The 14592-nt window shown below is 37.8% G+C and overlaps 1 protein-coding gene across 1 annotated transcript in view; it reads left to right on the top strand.

Annotated features, from left to right (window-relative positions):
- The window catches only part of HYCC2 (hyccin PI4KA lipid kinase complex subunit 2), a 66671-nt gene that overhangs the window by 3735 nt on the left and 48344 nt on the right, over positions 1 to 14592 (top strand). The window contains exon 2 of the mRNA XM_007469209.1: positions 8575 to 8674. The gene's annotated coding sequence lies outside the window, so the exon portion shown is untranslated. The remainder of the gene's footprint in view (positions 1 to 8574; positions 8675 to 14592) is intronic.

The following is a 14592-nucleotide window of genomic DNA, read 5'->3' as shown; positions in this document are numbered from 1 at the left end:
CACAACAGAGAGAGGCCCGTGTACCACAAAATATATATATATATATATATATATATATATATATATATATATATATAGTAAGTGGCACTTAAATTGTTAAATGGCAAAGCATGGATTACATAATAGTTATTTTGTTCTATTCCAAAAACTGAACTTCAAAAAAGGTTAGAATCAGACTTATCTATCACTTTTGTCATTATGAATCCTTGGCTTTTTTTCATTGAGGTATAATTGACATTATCCGTTGACTCTTTTTTTTTCTTCAATTTTATTTATTTATTTATATTTATTTTTTGCGGTACACGGGCCTCTCACTGTTGTGGCCTCTCCCGTTGCAGAGCACAGGCTCAGGGCACGCAGGCTTAGCGGCCATGGCTCACGGGCCCAGCCGCTCCGCGGCATGTGAGGTCTTCCCGGACAGGGGCATGAACCCGTGTCCCCTGCATCGGCAGGAGGACTCTCAACCACTGCGCCACCAGGGAAGCCCTTATTTATTTATTTGCATGGGTTTTCTCTAGCTGTGGCGAGTGGGGGCTATTCTTCGTTGCGGTGCGCGGGCTTCTCATTGCAGTGGCTTCTCTTGTTGTGGAGCACGGGCTCTAGGTGCACCGGCTTCAGTAGTTGTGACACACAGGCTCAGTAGTTGTGGCTCTCGGGCTCAGTACTTGTGGCTTGCAGGCTCTAGAGTGCAGGCTCAGTAGTTGTGGCGCATGGGCTTAGTTGCTCCTTGGCATGTCGGATCTTCCTGGACCAGGGCTTGAACCCATGTCCCCTTCGTTGGCAGGCAGATTCTTAACCACAGTGCCACCAGTGATGTCCCTATCCCTTGACTCTTGATATTGCTTGCTTCTTATTTAGCTACTAAGATTTGTCAGTTTACCTCCTTAAATTCCTTTCCCCATGTATTTTTTTGAAAAATGGGTGGAGGGAGTTGGATGCTGAGCAGGGAGTGAAACTTATGCTTTTTACATATTCTTTTGTACTGAGGCTTAATTGTGTTTGTTTGTTTGTTTACTGGACGTTGTAGAGTGGTTTTAGGTTCACAGCAAAATTGAGTAGAAAGGACAGAGATTTCCCATAAACCCTCTCACATATGCATAGACCCCCCCCCATTATTAATGTCTCCCATACAGTAGTACATTTGTCACATTTGATGAGCCTACGTTGACACATCATCACCCCAAGTTCATAGTCTGCATTAGGGTTCAGTTTTGGTGTTGTACATTGTACGGGTTTGGACAGACGTATAATGACATATAATCAGTATAGTATCATACGGAGTAGTATTAAGGCTTTTTAATCAGCAGGTATTCCTTTTGTAGTTCTTTCTTTTTAAATGAAAAAGGGAGTGGGGAGGGGAGCATATATTACTCCCTTTATACTTTATACTATGATTGTAAAACTCATATGGTAGACATGATGTGCTGTAATATCTAAGGTTAATATGAATTTGCAGTCACCAAGGTGACATTCTATTAAAACAAATAAAATAAATATATAATGCAAATAATAGTAGCAGCAGCAGCAGTAGTAATGATAGTCTAGCCTTCTAACCTCTTACTAAGCCTCTCACTAGGACTATTCCAGCAGTATTCATATTGGTCACTCTGCCCTCATAGGTCTTTCCTCCCTGTGGTCCACTCTACAGTGTAACCAGAGTTCTCTTTCTAAAGTGCCTGTTACATATTACTCACTTCATACAAAATTTTTTAATGGCTCCCCATTGTATTTTCATACATTAATTTCTTTTTTTTCAATCGTAGTGGAAAGCAGCATTGGAGTCGGCATGGCTTCCAGGGTGCTATAACATGAATTAAAGATAAAAACAGAAAAATCTCAAGCGATTGTTCTCACCTTCAAGAAGCTGTTATTTTAAGTGTTATCTTAAAGTTTATTTGATATTGCTGCCTGAAACACTACTGCAAAATTAAATGACTCAGGGCAAAAAGATTTATTGTTATTTTTCATGATTCTGTAGGTTGGCTAAATTGTTCCTTTATTGGTTTCACTTGGCTGTCGCATGTAGCTGAATCCACCTGGAGGGTTGACTGAGTTAGAAGGTCCAAGATGTCTCCACCCACGTTTGCACATGGTGCTGGCTGTCCGTTAAGGTGCTTCAGTTCTTCTCAGTGTGACTTCTCATCCTCTGGTGGGCTAGTCTGTCATCCTTACATGGCATTCTCAGGGTAGCATTCTATAAAGGTGAAGGTGGAAGCTGTAAGGCTGCAAGGCCTCTTTGAGGATTAGGCTTTGAAATTATATAACAGCCTTTCCACCATATTCTGATGATCAAAGCAACTCACCAAGCTAGCCCAAATTCAGGGGAGTGGAGAAATGGAAAAGGACCTTTGTCGCAGACAATTCAGGCTGCTATAATAAAGTACCATAGACTGGGTGGTTTAAACAACAAACTTCTATTTCTCACAGTTCTTGAACTTGGGAAGTCCAAGATCAAGGTGCCAGAAAACTTTGTGTCAACTAGGGACCCACTTCCTATTTCCAAGATGGCTACATTCTCATTGTGTTATAACATGTGAGAGCTCTCTGGGGATCTCTTTTATAAGGACACTAATCCCATTCATGAGAGCACTACCCTCATGACCTAATCACCTCCCAAAGGCCCCACCTCCTAATACCATCACACAGGGGGTTAGCATTTCAGTATATTTTGGGGAGACACAAAAATTCAGTCTATAACAATAGTCCACAGAGAGATCAGATTATTTTCTGTTTTTTTAACGTAAGGATGAACAACAGTCCAAAAAATGACACAGTCACTATAAGAATTTGAACATTTTTGCTGAGATCTAACAAAAGTAAAAACACAAGTACCAAAGACATTAAATAGCAAGCCAAGAAGGACAGGTTCAAAATCTTCATGAAGTAGAATAATGTGCATAATATGTGGGAGAATCAGCCTTATCTAACTGTTGAGCTACCGTAGTGTTTCCTGAAAACTTGAAGGAGGTTAATCTGTAGAAAGTTCACTGGGTTTTTATTTGAACAGGTTTTAAACAGCTGATTTAACATCTTCCATTAAACTGTTTATTTTTCCTAACCTCTCATTTTCATATAATTTGGTTTTGGCCAGTCACAGTAGGCCACATTACTTTTCTAGAACATAACTCCCAACTGTTGGCAAGAAATTATAGTACTGCATTATGAAATCTTGTCAATGTACTGATACACTATTATAAACACCCCCCTGTCTGAACTGTAATGGTGGTGCACCTTCACAGAGTAGATTCTTTGGTCAGTCTTGCTTCCCCAGTTTCAGTGGAATATCCTAAACACTTTATTCTTAGCATTAAATTGAAGCATAACTGAGATGGCTTGTTGGCATCTTAGACCATAAATTTGTTCCTACAGTCTCTTTCTTACCTTATCAGGTGGGAATAGTGTTTGGCTGCTAGAAACAGAGATAAGAAATAACTGTTGCTTAAATAAGATAGTAGTTCATTTCTTTGTCTTGTAAAAACAAATTCAGAAATAGTCTAAGACTGGTGCGGCAACTCCATAGACTTGTCAAGGACCCAGTCTCTTTCTTTCCTTTGCCATCCTTAGCATGTGGTTTCTATTCTGAAGATCACAGAATGGTTGCTGGATATCCATCCATGATCTAGGCAGAAGGAAGGAGGAAGAAAGGCAGAGGACAAAAGGGGCATACCTTCCATCTTTTAAGAAAACTTTCTAGGGACTTCCCTGGAAGTCCAGTGGTTAGGACTCCATGCTTCCACTGCCGTGGGTCCGAGTTCAATCCCTGGTTGGGGAATTAAGATCCTGCAAGCCACATGTGAATGACAAAAAAAAAAGAAGGAAAGAAACCTTTCTAGAATTGCCTACACGGAATTTCCCCTACACGGTATTTCCTCTGATCTCATTGACCAGAACTTAGTCATTTGGCCATACTTAGCTATAAGTGAGGGTCAGAAGTGGCTTTAGCTGATTGTATAGACTAGATCATTGGGAGTGGAGGTGTGGATCTCTATCAGATGGGAACTAGTAGTCTTTACCATACTTGCTGCCTGTCTCCTCAGCTGAGTCTGCCGCTGACTGACTGCTTGTTGCTGTTAGGCCCTTCACTCAATAGTCATGAACTAAGTGCTAACTGTGCTAAGCCCTGTCCCAGGAACTAGGAATACAGATACATCTGAGACGTCCTCCCTGTCCTGGAGAAGTTATGGATCTTACAATTTTCCTGCCCTACCCCCGAACCAAGCAGTCACATCTCTCTCTAGGTATCGGGTGTAGGTATTGTTGATTTCTTCTGGTCTTTGGCTTGCCTTTTCACTCTCAGTTTCTTTTGATGACAGGTTTGATACAGTCCAGTTTATCGTTGTTGTTATGGTTATGGTTAGTGTTTTTTGTGTTTGCTTAAAAAATATTTGTCTGCTTCAAGGACATAAAGATGTTTTGCTATGGTTTTTTGTTTGTTTACTTTCACATTTAGACCTGCATTCTATTTGGAATTTACTTTTGTTGAGTTGTGTAAAGTTAGAGATCGTGATACACTCATTATTTTCTATAGGGATATCCAGTTGACCCAGCGTCTTTTGTTTAAAAGAATGTCTTTTCCTAACTGCACTGCAATTTGCCTTTGTCATAAATAAAGTAGTCTTATTTGTGTGTGACTTTCTAGGCTCTATTTTTTCACTGATAAGTTTTAGTTACTGTACTTGTACAGTTAATTACTATGGCTTTATAACAGATCTTAATAATTTACAGTATAGTCCTCCAATTTTTGTTGTTTTTCAAGGTTGCTTTGACTATTCTTGGCTCCTTGTAGTTCCCTAGGGATTTCAGAATCAGCTTGTCAATTTCTCTTTAAAAGGAGAAGAGTGGGATTTTGATTATGATAGCTTTGGAACTAGAAATCAGTTGGGGGAGAATTGACATTTTTACTATGAGTCTTCAACCTGTGAACATGGTGTGTCCTTCAATTTATTTAGACCCTTAAATTCTCTCAAAAATGTTTTCTTGTTTTCAGTGTAGTGGTCTTGCACATCTTTTGTTAGATTTCTTTCTTTTTTAAAAAAATGCTGTTGGAAGTTGTGTTTTTATTTATTTATTTGATTCTTTTATTTTATTTACTTATTGTTTTTGGCTGTGTTGGGTCTTCGCTGCTGTGCGCGGTCTTTTCTCTGGTTGCGGCGAGTGGCGGCCACTCTTCATTGTGGTGCGCGGGCTTCTCATTGTGGTGGCTTCTCTTGTTGCAGAGCACGGGCTCTAGGTGCGTGGGCTTCAGTAGTTGTGGCATGTGGGCTCAGTAGTTGTGGCTCGTGGGCTCTAGAGCACAGACTCAGTAGTTGTGGTGCATGGGCTCAGTTGCGCCACGGCATATGGGATCTTCCCAGACCAGGGCTGGAACCCATGTCCCGTGCATTGGCAGGCAAATTGTTAACCACTGCGCCAGGGAAGCCCGAAGTTGTGTTTTTAAAAAACACTAGTTTACAGAAGTATAATTGATTTTTATATATTAGCCTTTTATCCAGAAACCTAGATAAATTCACTTATTAATTCTAATAATTATTCTGTAGACTCTTCTGAATTTTCTTGGTACATATTTATATTGTCTATTAATAACAATATCATCTCTAAATAATGACCCTTTTTCTTTTCTGGTTATTATTCTTATATCTTTTTCTCGACTTGCTATAGTAGCTAGGCCCTCCAGCACAGTGTTGAATAGAAGTGGTGATAATGGTTATCTCTTTCTTCTTCTTCTTTTTTTTTTTTTTTTTTTTTTGACATGCGGGATATTAGTTCCCTGACCAGGGATCAAACCAGCGCCCCCTGCAGTGGAAGCGTGGAGTCTTAACCCCTGGACCTCTAGTGAAGTCCCTCTTTCTTGTTTTCAACCTCAGAAAGTAAGTTTTCAATATTTTATCATTGACTGTGACACTTGTACAATCTTGGTGTTGTTTCCTCCTTAACTGTTTGGAAAAATCCACTGGTGAAACTATCTGCACTTGAGATTTTCTTTATGGAAAGATTTTTAATGATAGATTACATTTCTTTAATATCCATGATGCTGTATGGATATTCTGTATCTTTCAGTGTTGGTTATTTGTATTTTTCAAGAAATGTGTTCATTTCATGCCAAGTGTCACATTTATTGGCATAAAGCTTATCATAACTTCTTGTCTTTTCGATGTCTAAAAATGTCATAGTAATTTGTGTTTTCTCTAATAAGTATTACTAGGGGTTTGTCAATTTTATTAATCTTTTCAAAGAACCAACTTTTTAAAAAAATATTTTATAGTTTATTTGGCTGCGTCAGGTCTTAGTTGCGGCATGCGGGGCCTTTGTTGCGGCATGCAGGATCTTCTGTTGCGGTGTGCACGGACTTCTCTCTGGTTGTGGCGCTCAGGCTCTAGAGCGCACAGGCTTAGTTGCCCCATGGCCTGTGGGATCTTAGTTCCTTGACCAGGGATCGAAACCACATCTACTGCATTGGAAGGTGGATTCTTAACCATTAGACCACCAGGGAAGTTCCAAAGAACCAACTTTTTTTTTTTTTTCAAGGAACCAACTTTTGACTTTGTTGATTTTTTCCCTCTATTGTGTGCTTGTTTTCTGTTTCACTCATTTGCTATCCTCTCTGACCTCTAGAGATAGATTATCTGTCAATAGATAAAACCACTGATTTTTTTTTTCAGCCTCTCTGCTAATATAGGCAATCTTAGCTTTGCAAGGTACCAGGTTAACTGAAACTCCTAAATGCATATAGGAACTATGTCTTTGCTTAATACATGCAAAGTAAGAACTCTCTACATATGAAATAAGGCTACAGCTACATCCCACAAGCTTTAATATATCTTTCTTAGCACTGAGTTCGGCATTTTTACTAATTTTGGTTGTTTTTTGGGTTTTTTTGGCTGTGCTATGCAGCATGTGGGATCTTAGTTTCCCGACCAGGGATCAAATCTGTGCCCCCTGCATTGGGAGTGTGGAGTCTTAACCACTGGACTGCCAGGGAAGTCCCTAATTTTGGATGTAATATATTCTTTGGCCCATAGATTATTTATAAGTATAATTTAAAATTTCCAGGTAGTTGGGGTTTTTTTAGGTTTTTATTTATTAATTGTTGTTAATGATCTCTAGGTTACTTTGGTTGTGGTTAAAGAACGTACTCTGAATGGCTCAGTTTTCCTGTCGTTTTCCCTGTTGGGTTTTCTTGTTATGTTTTGGCTTTTTGCTCAACTGAGAGCCTAGTATTTGTATCCTTAGCCTTGAAAGACTGTCAGAGACAGTCTTCCCAGCATAGCTCTCAAGTCTGCCTGCCTGCACTGCTTCAAAATCTGGTGATTGTCTTGGTGGTTCCAAATTCCCAAGGTACAAAAAGACAGTCTCCTTGGCACCAGCTGCCCCTTCCCAGAGTGTTACCAATTTCTTGTGTATCTTTCCAGAGACTAACAGAAAACTTGCTAGTCCTTTTCGAGTTTTTTCCCCATTGCAGAACTTCTCATGAAATAAAAATCCCATGCGATAGCCCAGTATATACGAGGTGGTTGGAGTAGGAGGTCCTGACACATCTTCAGTTTGGAAAACATTGGAGACTTTACAATGATAATGTTGTTTAACTCCAAGAGAATATTATTGCAGTATTCTTTGTATTAAAAAATGTTTTGGGGCTTCCCTGGTGAGGCAGTGGTTGAGAGTCCGCCTGCCGATGCAGGGGACACGGGTTCGTGCCCAGGTCCGGGAACATCCCACATGCTGCAGAGCGGCTGGGCCCGTGAGCCATGGGCGCTGAGCCTGTGCGTCTGGAGCCTGTTGCTCCGCAACGGAAGAGGCCACAACAGTGAGAAGCCCGTGTACCGCAAAAAAAATTAAAAAGTTTTTTTAATGGACATATTTTAAAATGCTAATTTTCTTTTGGTGTTTTAGCTTTTAAAGTTGGGATAAGTTTTGAATCAAAGAAGTAGAATATAATGTGGTCAACAACTACATGATAATAGTTATTACTTTATGAGAAAAGTATGCTTTTATCTATTTGAAAATGATTTTTAATATTTTTTGTGCCAAAATTTCAAGTAACAGCATTTTCTATGTTCTTTCTCAAAATGATAAAATTTTCAGTCAATGAAACTTATCCAAAATTATAATGTAGCCATTGATACTTATTTAAGCTTGGTTTTATAGTGCATATTAAAATTTTAATGATTGTTGCATGTGTGTGTGTGTGTATGTGTGTGTGAGATCACTGTAATATGTTTCAAAAGTTGGACTCATACAATTTTTGGCTGGAAAGTACTCATTTTTGTAGATTTTTCAGGTGAGGCTCCAGAAAATCTAACTTACTTGAAGTCTTTACAGATATTTAATGGTAAATTTGAAACAAAAACTCAGACTTCTTTTTTCCAAATCTAATGTCTTCTAAAATAGGTTTGATAATGGTACATAAGTATAGCCTAGTTATTATAGAAAACTTAAAAATAATCCCAATTATTTTTAAAATTAGATAAACTATATTATAAATGCCTTTTCAAAATTGTTCTTTCTCCTTTATATTACATTCTTGAGGATATTCTCTCTCACTATTTCACAGTTTTTCATTTTCATTTTTTATAGAGTTGGAAAACATTTAAGTCTCAACAAATGAATTCCACACTTGAACTCTGCCGCATTCCTGTGCCACCTCCTCCATTGGAACACTGATCTTAGAACAGAGGTAAAATTATAGAATTTAACTTTTTAAAGGATAAAGAATGAAGTTCCCATAGTTAGACATGTTAGAATTTTTGGTAATTTTTGATGGGTAGCTTCTATATATTAAGCAGTAGGAGAATAGTCACATCTTAATTATTTCCTTTGGATTTTACTTTTGAAAGTGTTTCCTTTTTAATAGTTGTGTCTTTTAACTTTTTTGTTACCTAAATTTTACAGCTCTTGAATTACTGAGTTTACTCAGCATAATTGTATTATCTAGCTACATCTAGATCAGTGCTGATCATAGAATTTCTTTGATAATATCTGTGTTCTACATCTGTGCTGTCCAATATGGGAGACACTAGCCACATGTAGCTACTAAGTGCTTGAAATGTGGCTAGTGCAACTAAGGAATCGATTTTTTTTTTTAATACGATGTTAGTTTTTTTTTTTCCAATTTTTTGGCTGTGCCACGCGGCTTATGGGATCTTAGTTCCCCAACCAGGGATTGAACCCAGGCCCCCTGCAGTGGAAACGCAGTCTTAACCACTGGCCCACCAGGGAATTCCCAGGAATTGATTTTTAAATTTTATTTTTTTTAATTAATTAAAACTAACTGGACAGTGCAGCTCTAGTTTTTTCCTTAGGGAATTTGGTATTTACAGTACAGTAATAGCACATGTTAAGTGCTTTGTTTCTGATTTATACCTTGAACTATCTAGATAGTTTTTGGCCTAGTTTGAAAATTTGCAGTAGCATAGCCATTTTTTTACTGTCATATGTTGCCCTGATAATTGTATAGGTTTGTTTATACAATAATTTTGGTCCATTAGAAACCCTTGAGAGCAGTTATAATTTTGCTCACTGATGTGTTAATTTATTTAATCTTTAAAAAAAAAAAAAGAACTTTGACATAGGTATTTATATTATCCCCATTTTATAAATGAGGGATTTGAGGCCACAGGTTAGGAAAGTAACTTTCCCAAGGAAACACAACTTGTAGGTCAAGGAGGTAGAATTCGAACTCACGCAGTCTAGAGCAAGAGCCTGTCTTCTTTAACCATTAGGCCATACTGCCTGTTATATCCTGTTTCTCTCTAAATTAACAATTCCTGAAAAACAACATATATGCTGACTATCAGCTAAGACACAATTTCTACCAGTGTTGTTAATGGAGAACTTACTGTACTTGTGCAAGTACTGTGAGTTTGCTTCCTGGCAAGTAGTTATTGACCTCTTTCAGATCATGTTCCAGCACTTTATTATTTTTTTCATTATGTTTTATTCAGGGCTTGCTAATAAAGGTTACCATTACCATGGTCACCAAAAAGATAATCATTTTCTGTGATATCCTCTTTATTTTGCTTCATACTCTGGAAGTGAGGCAATATGGGCCTGAATTGATCTGCATGCTAGAATATCAGCTTGACTTTTGCTTTTAAAGATAGCTTTTAAACTAAAAATAGAACTACCATACGACCCAGCAATCCCACTACTGGGCATATACCCTGAGAAAACTGTAATTCAAAAAGAGTCATGTCCCACAATGTTCATTGCAGCTCTATTTACAATAGCCAGGACATGGAAGCAACCTAAGTGTCCATCAACAGATGAATGGATAAAGAAGATGTGGCACATATATACAATGGAATATTACTCAGCCATAAAAAGAAACGAAATTGAGTTATTTGTAGTGAGGTGGATGGACCTAGAGACTGTCATACAGAGTGAAGTAAGTCAGAAAGAAAAACAAATACTGTATGCTAACACATATATATGGAATCTAAAAAAAAAAATGGTTCTGAAGAACCTAGGGGCAGGACAGGAATAAAGACGCAGACGTAGAGAATGGACTTGAGGACATAGGGAGGGGGAAGGGTAAGCTGGGGCAAAGTGAGAGAGTGGCATGGACTTATATATACTAACAAATGTAAAATAGATAGCTAGTGGGAAGCAGCCGCATAGCACAGGGAGATCAGCTCGGTGCTTTATGACCACCTAGAGGGGTGGGATAGGGAGGGTGGGAGGGAGATGCAAGCCGGAGGAGATATGGGGATACATGTATATGTATAGCTGATTCACTTTGTTTTAAAGCAGAAACTAACACACCATTGTAAAACAATTATACTCCAATAAAGATGTTAAAATAAACAAAATAAATAAATATAGCTTTTATACATCAGATGATGGGATGGGTGTAACACAGTAGAAGAAATGATTTTCAGAATTCCATATTGTCTGTTTAACTAAAAAGAGGGCTTGCAGTATGTTTATAACTGTGTTCATAGCTACCTCTAAATACTGAAAGATGCTGATTCTAGTTAGAAAACATATTTAAAAAATTTCTCTAACTAGTACTGTTCTGTTTTCCAAATGAAGGTACTAAAATATATTTATAGGATTTTAGATTTAGAAAGTAATTTATCATTGTAGTGACCTGAAGCCCAAAGGGTTTAAGCGATTTGTCCAAGGTCATATAAGCTATGTGGTTCATTGATTCAACGAATATACATTAAGTACTTGTCATATGTCTAGATACCATAATATACTTGTTAGCATTGAATCCATAGTGAGCCCTCAAATGCTAGCAGAACAGAAAAGGACCCTGTTCTCATGGAATTTGTGACCTGATGGGAAAGATAGACAATAAGTAATAAGGTTTAATATACAAGGTATAAAATCCAAAGCTCTAGGAAGGAAATGAACCATATTTGTTGGAATGGAAAATACTGGAGAAGGGAGAAAGGGCTCCTATTTAGATAAAGTGGTCAAGAAAGGCCTGCTGAGATTAACAGGATTGGAAGGAGCCAGTTATTTAAATAGCGATTGTAGGACAGCATTCCAGGCTGGAACAGTCCACACAGAATCCCTAGGGTGAAGGTGTGCATGAAGCTCTAGAGGAACTGAAATGAGAATATGGCCAGAACATAGGAAGCTGTGGTGGGGGAGAAGTATGAGCTATAAGAAAGGGACCATGTTACATTTTTCAACCATAGATTTTATTTTATTTATTTTTTTAAAGTAATGGGGGGGGGTTGTTTTGTTTTTTTATTTACTTATGGCTGCCTTGGGTCTTTGTTGCTGCACACGGGATTTCTCTAGTTACGGGGAGTGGGACTACTCTCCGTTGCCGTGCTCGGACTTCTCATTGCACTGGCTTCTCGTTGCGGAGCATGGGCTCTAGGCGTGCAGGCTACAGTAGTTGTGGCACGTGGGCTCAGTAGTTGTGGTGCAGGGGCTTAGTTGCTCCGTAGCATGTGGGATCTTCCTGGACCAGGGATCGAACCCGTGTCTCCTTCATTGGCAGGCTGATTCTTAACCACTGTGCTACCTGGGAAGCCCAAGGATAATTTTTAAAAGTCATATGTGATTATATGGATATGCTTATGCTCTTATCCTTTAAACATTTTGTTTCATTTTAATAAAGGATTGTGTCTTACTTCCTACTTAAATTTGTTAATAAATTACTGTCTTAAAATTAGTATCATAAAATTGGGGAAATATTTTAGTGTTTTGGTTATAATTAACACCACTATGTTCTTCTATCTAAAGTTAATTAACTTGCAGTCATTTAAAAAATGGTATTGGTAGAAACTAAAGTGATTTGATGTGCCAAATTTGTGGTTATAGGAGAGATCATACAGGAATTTAAAATAAGAAATTTAACCTGGATGTGATACTTTTTTTTTGTTAACTGAAGGGTGGTCATCAGGATTACTTGGGAAACTTTTTCAAAATATATATTCCGGGCCCTATATCAGACAAGGATTCTGATGCAGTATATATTACATTTAAAATTTTTGTGTTTCTTTCAAAAAATAATGTTTGGTTTTCTTTTTTATTTTAAGAGCTGTGCTGATGTTTTTTGTAAAGAATTTGAAAAACATTTTTGATTAATTGTACTTGATTTTTCTTATCCCTTTCTATAACGTAGTCAACATTTAAAAAAATCTTCTAATCCATTGTAGTTAGTAAAAAGATAACTTATTAGTTTATAAATTTTTCCTAAAACATAGAAATCTTAATTTAAGCCATTTTCAGTATTTTAAATATTTATCTAAAAACTTGTTCGTTTTGATTTTGTGTGTGTGTGTGTGTTATGGGGGCCTCTCACTGTCGTGACCTCTCCCGTTGCGGAGCCAGACTCCAGATGCAGGCTCAGCGGCCATGGCTCATGGGCCTAGCCGCTCTGCGGCATGTGGGATCTTCCCAGACTGGGGCACGAACCCATGTCCCCTGCATCGGCAGGTGGACTCTCAACCACTGCGCCACCAGGGAAGCCCTCGTTTTGATTTTTTACGAAAGTGTTTATTTTTATGTGTGTAGCAACAGCTAGTTTGAAATAATGAAAAAAAATAAAAATATAAGCAGGAAAATATAAACTTTTAACCCTTGAACAACACTGGTTTGAACTGTGCAGATACATTTATACTCAAATTTCTTTTCAATAAATATCAATACATGCAGTGCTACACAATGCATGGTTGGTTAAATCTGCTGATAGGGAGAGCCAGCTCTGGGACTTGAGTCTTGTTGGATTTTGGTATCTGCAATGGGTCTGGAACCAGTTGTCCACAGAAGATTATACTTAGGAATCAACTTAATTTGAATGTGTTGATCTATATGAAGAAAACACAAAATTTATACAGACATATAGAAGATTTTTATTTAAAAAAATTTATTTATTTGGCTATGCCGGGCCTTCATTGCGACACGCAGGATCTTTTAGTTGTGGCATGTGGGATCTAGTTCCCTGACCAGGAATCAAACCTGGGCCCCCTGCATTGGGAGCTTGGAGTCTTAACCACTGGACCACCAGGGAATTCCTAAAAGAAGATTTTTAATAAAGAGCAGTGCCATGCTTCTGTATTGGATAACTCAATTAGGTGAAGATGTCACTTGAAATTGATTTGTAAATTTAATTCCAATAAGGATGGAGTATGGGAAAGAAACTTATCATAAGAAGTCTAATATTCAACTGGAAGAATAAGCAAGCAATAAAAATAAAATACATTTTTAGGAAAAAGAATTATTATGGGACTTGTACTATTATAAAGTGCATTATAAAGCCACAGTAATTAAAATATAGTCCCGGTACCAAATTAATGGGAAAAGTAGCTCAGAAATAGTTCCAAATATACATGGCACTTTTAGTATATGATAAAAATAGCGTTGCAAGTTAGAAAAAAATGGACATGCAAACAAGGTATCAGAACAACTGAGAAAACAGTTTTTATTGGGAGAAAACATTGTTAGATCTTAATCTCATATTGCATTCTAAAATAACTTGCAGGTTGTTTAAAGAGTAAACTATAGATGTGGTTTTTAACTTTAGACAATTCAAGCTTTTACTAAACAAGCAGAGTGATTTTTAAAATACAGTAAAATATATTGTGGTATCTTTTTTGCCATGCCTTTTTCAAATACATTACAGCATTCTGTGTATTAAATTTTTAATGTTTTGGTAACTAGTACTCAAATGTTCTGATACCGATTTTTGTTGTCCTAGTTTTAAAAGTCATATACATCATATTAACAAATGTAGAAAAATTGAGGTATTTAGATTTTAGATTTTTTTTAGATTTCAGGGCTAAGGTATTAACTTTATAAATAGAGCAGGAAGAAATTATTTTGTATATGTAACAATCATATGCTCTTTAAAATTATATGATGGATTATGGTTTTGAGAATTTATTTGTATTTGCATATGCTATTAATAATATTTGTATCCTGTGACCTTAAAAATTCAAATTCAAGGGCTTCCCTGGTGGCACAGTGGTTGAGAGTCCGCCTGCCGATGCAGGGGACACGGGTTCGTGCCCCGGTCCGGGAGGATCCCACATGCCGCGGAGCGTCTGGGACCGTGAGCCATGGCCGCTGGGCCTGCGTGTCTGGAGCCTGTGCTCCGCGGCGGGAGAGGCCACAACAGTGAGAGGCCCA

Source organism: Lipotes vexillifer, unplaced genomic scaffold, assembly GCF_000442215.2.
Source record: "Lipotes vexillifer unplaced genomic scaffold, Lipotes_vexillifer_v1.1 scaffold648, whole genome shotgun sequence".
Lineage (NCBI taxonomy): Eukaryota > Metazoa > Chordata > Mammalia > Artiodactyla > Lipotidae > Lipotes > Lipotes vexillifer.
The sequence above is the reverse complement of the archived record's forward strand: the minus strand, read 5'-3'. Positions and strand labels throughout refer to the sequence as shown.